General features: G+C 40.6%; 1 non-coding gene across 1 annotated transcript; it reads left to right on the forward strand.

The window, feature by feature from the left end:
- Positions 1–5,737: 5,737 nt before the first annotated feature.
- On the forward strand, positions 5,738–5,845 carry LOC129648016 (U6 spliceosomal RNA). Its single transcript, XR_008712623.1, has one exon. It is a non-coding gene; the product is annotated as a U6 spliceosomal RNA (small nuclear RNA).
- The last annotated feature ends 3,998 nt before the right edge of the window (positions 5,846–9,843 follow it).

Genomic DNA, 9,843 nt, shown 5'->3' on the forward strand with positions numbered 1-9,843 from the left:
AGTCGTCTCCAACTCAGCGACCCCGTGGACTGCAGCCCACCAGGCTCATCCGTCCATGGGATTTTCCAGGCAAGAGCCTGGAGTGGGTCACCATTACCTTCTCCATTATATCATTAATAGCTTCTAAATGCTTATTGTTTGTTTGTTCCATCAAAATTAAGATATGTAAAAAATCTCCTTCTAATTTATTCATTCATTTATTTATTTGGCTGCACCGGGTCTTAGTGGATGAATGTGGAATCTAGCTCTCTGATCAGGAATCCAACTGGGGCCCCCTCCATTGAGAACACAGTCTTAGCCACTGGACCACCAGAGTACCCCAAATTTCCCTTCTGTTGATTTGACATTTTTCCCAGTAGGTCTCTCAATTTTTTGTGTTATGTATTTTGAGGCTATGTTTGAGGTGAGGTGTATACTATTTAGAAATACCATTTCTTCATTATGAATTGAAAATGTGTCATTATGAACTGACCCTCCTTACAACAAAAAGCATTTCTAGAGATGAAGTCTGTCTTCATTTTGAGTTAGCTATACCAGCTTTTTTTGGTCAGTGTTTGCTTGGTGTTATCTTTTTCAGTTCTTTTACATGTGACCTCATATTTTATGTTTGAAGTATATCTCTTATGAACAGTGTACAGCTAGTTTTCAAAAACAATACAAGCCTAATTAGACAATTTGATCTTCTAAATGATTTTCAGTTCAGTTCAGTCACTCAGTCATGTCCCACTCTTTGCAACCCCATGAATCACAGCACGCCAGGCCTCACTGTCCATCACCAACTCCCAGAGTTCACCCAAACTCATGTCCATTGAGTAGGTGATGCCATCCAGCCATCTCATCCTCTGTCGTCCCCTTCTCCTCCTGCCCCCAATCCCTCCCAGCATCAGGGTCTTTTCCAATGAGTCAACTCTTCACATGAGGTGGCCAAAGTATTGGAGTTTCAGCTTTACAATCAGTCCTTCCAATGAACACCCAGGACTGTTCTCCTTTAGGATGGACTGGTTGGATCTCCTTGCAGTCCAAGGGACTCTCAAGAGTCTTCTCCAACACCACAGTTCAAAAGCATCAATTCTTCAGCGCTCAGCTTTCTTCACAGTCCAAATCTCACATCCATCCATGACCACTGGAAAAACCATACCCTTGACTAGACAGACCTTTGTTGGCAAAGTAATATCTCTGCTTTTTAATATGCTATCTAGGTTGGTCATAACTTTCCTTCCAAGGAGAAAGCATCTTTTAATTTCATGGCTGCAATCACCATCTGCAGTGATTTTGGAGCCCCCAAAAATAAAGTCTGACACTGTTTCCACTGTTTCCCCATCTATTTCCCATGAAGTGATGGGACCGGATGCCATGATCTTCATTTTCTGAATGTTGAGCTTTAAGCCAACTTTTTCACTCTCTACTTTCACTTTCATCAGGAGGCTTTTGAGTTCCTCTTCACTTTCTGCCATAAGGGTGGTGTCATCTGCATATCTGAGGTTATTGATATTTCTCCCGGCAATCTTGATTCCAGCTTGTGTTTCTTCCAGCCCATGGTTTCTCATGATGTACTCTGCATATAAGTTAAATAAGCAGGGGGACAATATACAGCCTTGACGTACTCCTTTTCCTATTTGGAACCAGTCTGTTGTTCCATGTCCAGTTCTAACTGTTGCTTCCTGACCTGCATATAGGTTTCTCAAGAGGCAGGTCAGGTGGTCTGGTATTCCCATCTCTTTCAGAATTTTCCACAGTGTATTTTGATCCACACAGTCAAAGGCTTTGGCCTAGTCAATAAAGCAGAAATAGATGTTTTTCTGGAACTCTCTTGCTTTTTTAATGATCCAGGAGATGTTGGCAATTTGATCTCTGGTTCCTCTGCCTTTCCTAAAACCAGCTTGAACATTTGGAAGTTCACAGTTTACGTATTGCTGAAGCCTGGCTTGGAGAATTTTGAGCATTACTTTGCTAGCGTGTGAGACGAGTGCGATTGTGTGGTAGTTTGAGCATTCTTTGGCATTACCTTTCTTTGGGACTGGAATGAAAACGGACCTTTTCCAGTCCTGTGGCCACTGCTGAGTTTTTTAGCCCCTTCATATTGTGATTATTGAATATTTACTTGTATTTCTAAAATCTTACTTCACACTATCAAATTTCATCAACTCTATGACACACATTTTCCCCCACTTTTAAACATCTTTGAAATTATAATACCTGTATAATTTAAGTTGTAATTAGCATCTTTTCTTTATTAGCATGCAAAAATTTAGGTGTATTTTACAAGTGATGTCATCTTACATTCTATGAAATGTGATATTTACACTCTTAAGTTTCTCTCCCCCTCCATCACTTTCCTATCTTTATTGACTTAAGACTTTAAAAAAATTTCTCCTTTTCACCTATGTTTGTTTGGAAGTTGCACATTCTATCTGTACCATTTTAGTGATTTACTCTTAAAATTGTCACAAGCATACATAAATTAAATGCTAAAACTAACCAGTGTGTTAGGTTGGATTCTCCCAAGAGTTGCCCTTAGGACCAGACCTTGAATACAGGCATTTGGGAGGTGACATCAGGAAGGGCTAACAAGGAAGGGGGAATTGAGGCAGGGGGAAGAGAAAAGCAGGTCTAGGAAATGCTCATGAGCAGTTTATTATGGATGCCAAGGGCTCAAATCCTCTGAACGACCACATGAAGCTTGGTTCAGAGTTTTCCTGTGAGGAGATAAGAAGGTTGGAACATTAATCTACTGACTCCTCCATTGATTGAAAGTCATTCCTGGAAGTGTTAACTCCCCTGCATGTCCAGATTACACCTGCTTAAGGCAGAGAAAGTTCTATGATTCAGGAGAAAAACATCAGGCATAGAAGGGAGACACATGTGCTGGAGCAACACCTGGCAGCCTGTTAAATTGTCTATCCCATCAGTAAGTGAGCTTAGGTGGACAGAGAGAATATGGGTTGAGTGACAACAGTGTCTACTACAATCAACATTCCTAAACATCGACGCTTTTTGCCAAACCTTGAACTTGTTCATTCACATCACCTATCCTACTTTACATGTTCAGTGCATACTTTGCTGCTGCTGCTAAGTCGCTTCAGTCGTGTCCGACTCTGTGCGACCCCATAGATGGCAGCCCACCAGGCTCCCCCGTCCCTGGGATTCTCCAGGCAAGAACACTGGAGTGGGTTGCCATTTCCTTCTCCAATGCATGAAAGGGAAAACTGAAAGTGAAGTCTCTCAGTCGTGTCCGACCCTCAGCGACCCCATGGACTGCAGCCCACCAGGCTCTTCCATCCATGGGATTTTCCAGGCAGAGTACTGGAGTGGGGTGCCATCGCCTCTCCGAGTGCATACTTTATTTATGTAGTTTTTATATTCCCCCAAAACAGGTTGTTTTTTTTTATTATTTTAAACAATCAAGGATCACTTAGATTTACCCATATGCTTTGTCATTTTCCTAGCTCATCATTCCTTCTTGAGGCTCACTTCTTTCTTTGTGAATTAATTTCTTTCTTTAGTGTAAGTTGTTTTCAGCATCTGAATTTTTGGGTTCCTAGATTTGGATGATGATTTGGGGTATTGAGATTGAAAAGTATGCCATGTTATGCAAATCTTTTTCATTCCTTAGTTTCAGATAGCAAATAGCAAGGGTTTTAATACGGAAGGATCCATGTACTTCAGCAGTTTTTTTTCAGTGTTTGTTAATGAATTTAGACTTCGCCTTTCTAAAAATGACTTTTGTTTTCCCATTCCTGAATGGTAGCTTGACTGAATATAAAAGTGCAGATTCACTATATTCTCTTGCTTCAAACATACTATTCAACTGTTGTTAATTACAAGTCTGCTATCTATCACTCCACTTTGATGTAATTTTTCCACTTTTTTTTACTTCAAGACTGTATTATCTTTATAAGAGCAAAGGAGGATGCTTAGAACTGGATCACTTGACCTTTTCTCTTCTTAAATCCTCCCAGTTCAAAAATGCTTACATCTCTTAATAGCAAGAATCCTTTGATCTACAACTTCAGCACAGTCTTTGTGATTTTAGTTTTTCCTGGAAAATTGGCTTAGTCTGCTCACCATAGCCACTCTGCTTCCTCTCATAATGCCACTTTCCCTGGACATATGCATAATTCCTGCCCTTCTTGTATTGTGCCACTTTGAGGGCTTGGTGCTTGCCACACTGCTTACAGAAAGTCCATGTTTGTAGGAGCACTATTGGCACAAAACTCTGGTTGTTTCAAGATAGTCTCTCTGTCTTTATTGTTATATTCTGTGCTTCAGTGTCTCTCAGTGTGCATCTATTTTTATTTATGCCATTTACAACTGTTGTAATCATAAAGCCAAAGACTACAGATTGCCAAAACCTGTGACCCAAAGACATAGGGAAAAAATGAAAATAGAGTTCAGCCTGAGAGTAATGAGATGAGTGAACAAAATCAGTTGCAATCTGGTTGGAGGTTAAAAAATTCAAATGGTCAAATTGGGACAACCCAGAGGGATGGTACAGGGAGGGAGGAGAGAGGAGGGTTCAGGATGGGGAACACGTGTATACCTGTGGCGGATTTGTGTTGATATATGGCAAAACCAATACAATATTGTAAAGTTAAAAAATAAAATGAAAAAGGGAAAGAGGTTACAAAGAGTATTATGTGGTTGTGTAACTGGAAGAGGAGGTATCAACCTTGCCTGAAGGGTATAGACATGGAGTCTCCTATAATTTCGAGATTTCTAAAACTGGACTCAGTATGTCAATGTGTGATACAAGAAGGACCACACTGGACATAGGCAGCTGCAGGTCTGGCATTCCTGAAATAAATGTGTCTGTTCAATAAGCAACTCCAACTTGCCCCAGGTGACAATCATATTCTTTGCTACTAAGCCACCTGGGCAGCCCAACATCCTGAGTTATTGGCTCAGGAATTTTAAAGTCACAGTAAAGCTCAGTGGGTTGTGTCTCTTAACCCCAGAAATATAAAATATGTCCAACCCGTGGCATTAATCATTTTGTATTATAATCAAGATAATCACTGTTTGGCATTTAAAATACTTATAAAATATAATTGAATTTGCATATTAAAATGTATGACAAATTGGCCTGTGATTCCAAATTAAACACTTAATTTGAAGTTGAATGATCTAAGTGCTTAGTTTATAAACAGTGGTAGAGTAGTTAAAAGAACCTGCATTAGAGAGTTGTTTAACAATGTGGGAAGGATTCGCGTATTGAGTTATAAGTTTGTTGAGTTTGGACATTCCAAGTCTTAAAGAAAACTGAATACATTAAACATATAAATATTATTTGAAGTATTTAAAGGTAATTAGTCTGTCCTATTCAAGTTTACATAATATTATTCAAAATCAAATTCCCTTAAGTAATCAGTCCATTTATGTGAAAGTTTCCCTGAAATTGTCTCTATTTTATATAAAATTTACTGGATATGAAATTGTGTAATAAAACTTATGAATTTAGGAGTTTAAGAAAAACTAGGCTTTTAAATTTATAATTGCAGTAGGTAAAGTTGTAAAAACAAAATCAGTCCCAAATAAATGAAAATCACCTTCTCTGCATACAAAAGCCGTCCTTGGACATCAAAAATATCACAGAAACTGAATCTAAGGATTCATGTTCTTTATCAGTGTAACCTCTTCCTGTCTACTCTCACCTTCTGAAATTCCTATTGGATATAAATTTCATCTTTTCACTCTTTCATGCCTCATTTTTTTTCTTTATTCAGAATCTAGCATAGAGATGCTTATTTAGGGCAGCACATAGACTAAAATTGGAATGATACAGAGAGGATTAGCATGTCCCCTGCACAAGGATGGCACACAAATTTATGAAGCATTCTCTCTCTCTCTCTCTCTCTCTCTCTATATATATATATATATAGCATAGAGGTATAACTTATTAAATTATCTCTTCCAATCTACAAGTTAGTCTCTGGCTGTATCCATATACTATTCAAGCTATCTGCTGGGAAGTATTTAATTTTGATGACTCTATTTTTAATTTCATATCAGAATCGAAGCTTGTTCACCTCCTCTGAGTCAAACTGCCTCTCTATCCTCAAAGTTCTTCCAGCTCCTAGTAACTCACACAAGTGTGAGGGTACTCTGCTATCTCTGCTGAGCTCCCCAAGTTGGCTGGAGGTCTGGGATCACAATGCTTCACCTTCTACATGCTAGGGGGTCTGCACCAAGCTGTTCCTCTACTTCTGGACAGAGGATCTAGTTTACTGAGTGGCATCAAAGGATGAGCAACACCGCACTTACGGGTTACCTCTCCATGGAGCAGATTTGAGCAATAGGAAATGGGAAAAAAGAGGGAGCTGGGGGGAGATAAATTCTCCTTCCAAATAGAGGTAGTGTTTCTTTCTGAAAAGTTTCCAGAGACATCCTGGGTGCTAGGCAAAATTCCTGCCAAGTGACCAGCTGTTTCTCCATGGCTTATCCAATAGTGGCCAGCACTGTGACATACCCTATCACCTTGCTCCATGTCTTTCCTTGGCCCACTTCCCCTTTCTTCCTTGCCTTAATCTCAACAGGCTTCATCTCCTGAATCAATAGCCTAATCCTTGCCTTCAGCTCTGCTTTCTAAAGAAACTCAGATACGACAGTCTTTAAAACTTTTGTTTGGTTCTTTTTGAGAGTCTCAATTTTTGGTTATATTTTGTTTTTAATTCTATTCTTTAATGTGAGATTATATCAGCCAGAGATTAAATAAAATATTAAAAATAACTACCTTAAGTTGTTGGGAATCTAATCCTGCTCCTCACACCAGCACTCATGGTGGGTTATTTCCTTGTTGGTTCTGCAGTTTTGGATCGTGAAATCATCTTCAGGGCTATGTCGAAAAGAACCCTGAGAATCCAGTTATCCCTGCAAGAGGACTTGTATTCACTCTGTCACTGGTATTACCAGCTTGGGAGTTCTCAGCCACAAGAGTGGTATAAATGCCAAACTCTGCCTTCAGTGAGGGCAGGTGTCTTAAGGAATCTTTTCCCTTTATCCAGATAGAAGTGAAGATAGACAAGCTTCTCCTTGATCTCTTTTTGCTGATAGTTTGGCTTTTAGTCCCCACTTTTGTTCTAAAGCTCTTTGACAATTCTCAGCTTTACATTCAAAGTTGTCATGAAATTCTCTGGTAACAGCTACACGATGAACTCAGGACTACTGCTCTGGTGTTTAGGTCCCTCTCCATTTTGTCCCTGGGGTTTTTTATTTTTTGTAAGTTCAACTATGCAGGTAGAAGACTATTTTCTGTATTTCAACATAATTTTATGGTATTTAATAATGGAAGACTTGGGATTATCTAGTCTGCTATAATAGTAGTCATGTAAGATCTGGTCTTTAATAAGTTAAATGGATTGAATTATTACCATTTGTCAAATACTATTGTAAGCACAGTAAATGAATTAACTCCTTTATCCTCTCAACAACTCAGTGAGAGGTAGGAACTAGTGTTATCCCTACTGTGTTAGTCCAGGTCCTCTGAGAAGCAGATACCAAGACCAGAATAAACGTGCAAAGATTTTATTAAGTAAAATGCCTTTGAGAAAGGAAGTGAAGGGGAGCTGGTAAGGGCTGGGGGAGTCACTAGACCACAGCCCAAGTTTAACCCTGAGTGAAAAGGAGAAGAAAGGTTGGTAGAATGTTCTTGGATGGCAGAGCAGGCTTAATGAAGTTCATCAAAGCTCAGGAGGGGGTTGTCTTCAAGCTAGTGTTAGCTGATGGAATCTAGGATCTTCCAGAAATGAGCCCGCCTTGGTATCTCTGCCACACCCCATCATTGGTGGGGAGAAGTGGCTGGGTCACAAATGCCACAGTAGATTCCAAAGTGCAGCAGCGGGGACCTTCAGCCACTGTGCTCCTTGAACTAGAAGGTCTGCCAAGTACCTCCTCACGGCCACTCTATCTACTTTATGGATAAGGAAACACACATGGGGGCTAGATAACTTGCTCAAGGACACACCACTGGTATATGTGGAGCCAGATTTCAAACTTAAGTAGTTTAGCTCCAGGACACAATTTCATAACAACTATGCTATGCTTTAAAAAAAAAAAGAAAAAAAAAACTTTATTGCATTGGATTTTTGTGCAGAAAGAATGTCATTAAACAATTGTGCATATGGTTTGTGTGTGTTTTTTTGGAGTTAAAAAGGTCTACTGTTAATCAGATTCTACAAGAGGCTGTATAAGAGAGGGGAGAAAAAGGCCTTCAAAGTTTGGAAACTTCAAGGGCAGTTGCCTATGAATTTGACAGTAACCTTTAAAATGTGGGGCTTTCCTTGTGGCTCAGCTGGTAAAGAATCGGCCTGCAATGCGGGAGACCTGGGTTTGATCCCTGGGTTGGGAAGATCCCCTGAAGAAGGGAAAGGCTACCCACTCCAGTATTCTGGCCTGGAGAATTCCATGGACTGTATAATCCGTGGAGTCACAAAGAGTTGGACAAGACTAAGCGACCTTCACTTTTAAAATGTGACAGCTCTTGGAAATTCAATGACTGATGCATTGTGCCTCTCTCTTCAGACTGGTTAATGACAAATTAATGTTTCTCAGGGGTATACACATGTCCCCTCCCTCTTGAACCTCCCTTCCACCTCCCATCCCATCCCACCCCTCCAGGTTGCCACAGGGCACTGGGTTGAGGGGCATCTTTATTTTTCCCTCTATCCCTCTTATAAGAGAACCATCTAGCTGCCTGCTCTGTCTAGTCCTCCTTCTTCATTATTAATGACCAGTCCCCTGACAACCAACAATAAGCCATATGTATATCCCTACATCCCTTCAGCAGAATGGCCATCTAACTTCTAACCGCAAGAAGAAATTGTTGAGTGAAGCTCTTTGGAAGACTTCTTAAAACAGGCTGACTCAGCAGGCCTGTGACTTATATATCATTCTGAATTCTAGCAGGGAAGCAGCTGGAACACTGAAATTAGGATAACATGGAAGGTTTTATATATTATGGGGCTTGATAAACATGTGAGCAGAACATACAGAAATCACGAAGAATAGAACAGGAGTACAAGATTAGTATGCAGTGGCAAAGAATCTGCCTGCAAGTGCAGGAGACGCAAGAGACGTGGGTTCAGTTCCTGGATCTGGAAGACCCCCTGGAGTCAGAAATGACAACCCACTCCACTATTCTTGCCTGGAAAATTCCATGGACAGGGGAGCCTGGTGGGCTGCAGTTTGTGGGGTTGCAGAGTCGGGCACCACTGAGCACAAGCACAGACACGAGATTAGGCTCAGCCAAACTGTTATCTCTTTCTGTGCTGGGAAGCAGAGGGTCAGGTAGAGCAGAGTGCCTTGAGAACAGTGGCCTTCGGGTGGCAGTCAGCCAGATGTGACTTTGTAGAAAGGGAGTCAGTGAAGGAAAAAGTCCTGAGCCCGTTCTCTTCTCACATTCTAATCTCCTGCAGTGGATCCTGTTGGCTGAATCTATCAGAATACCAAGGGCAAGAAAGCCACTGATGTAGCCCACACAGGCCAGCCTGCTGAAACAGAGAGCAGATGGGAAAGGAGAAGAGCCGAGTTGAAATGAATCGGGACAAATAGGAGATAGCAAGCACCCATGCTGCTGCCCTTTCTTCTTTTTCTTTTTCCTCTGGTATCTGGATATGATGGCTGGAGCAACACTGGCCACTTTCGCTACCTGAGACTACCTTCTAAAGATGGTAGAGCAGAAATATAGAAGAGGCCTGAGAATTAATGACATAATTGAACAGCTATATCAGCCCTTAAGTGCTCACCCAGACTTCTTTTATATGAGAAAAATATGTCTTTGTCTTAAGTCACTGTTTCTTAGATTGCTTGCATTTGTAACTAAGTTCAATTCTCAATGACATACATCCC

Source organism: Bubalus kerabau, chromosome 3 (genome assembly GCF_029407905.1).
Source record: "Bubalus kerabau isolate K-KA32 ecotype Philippines breed swamp buffalo chromosome 3, PCC_UOA_SB_1v2, whole genome shotgun sequence".
Lineage (NCBI taxonomy): Eukaryota > Metazoa > Chordata > Mammalia > Artiodactyla > Bovidae > Bubalus > Bubalus kerabau.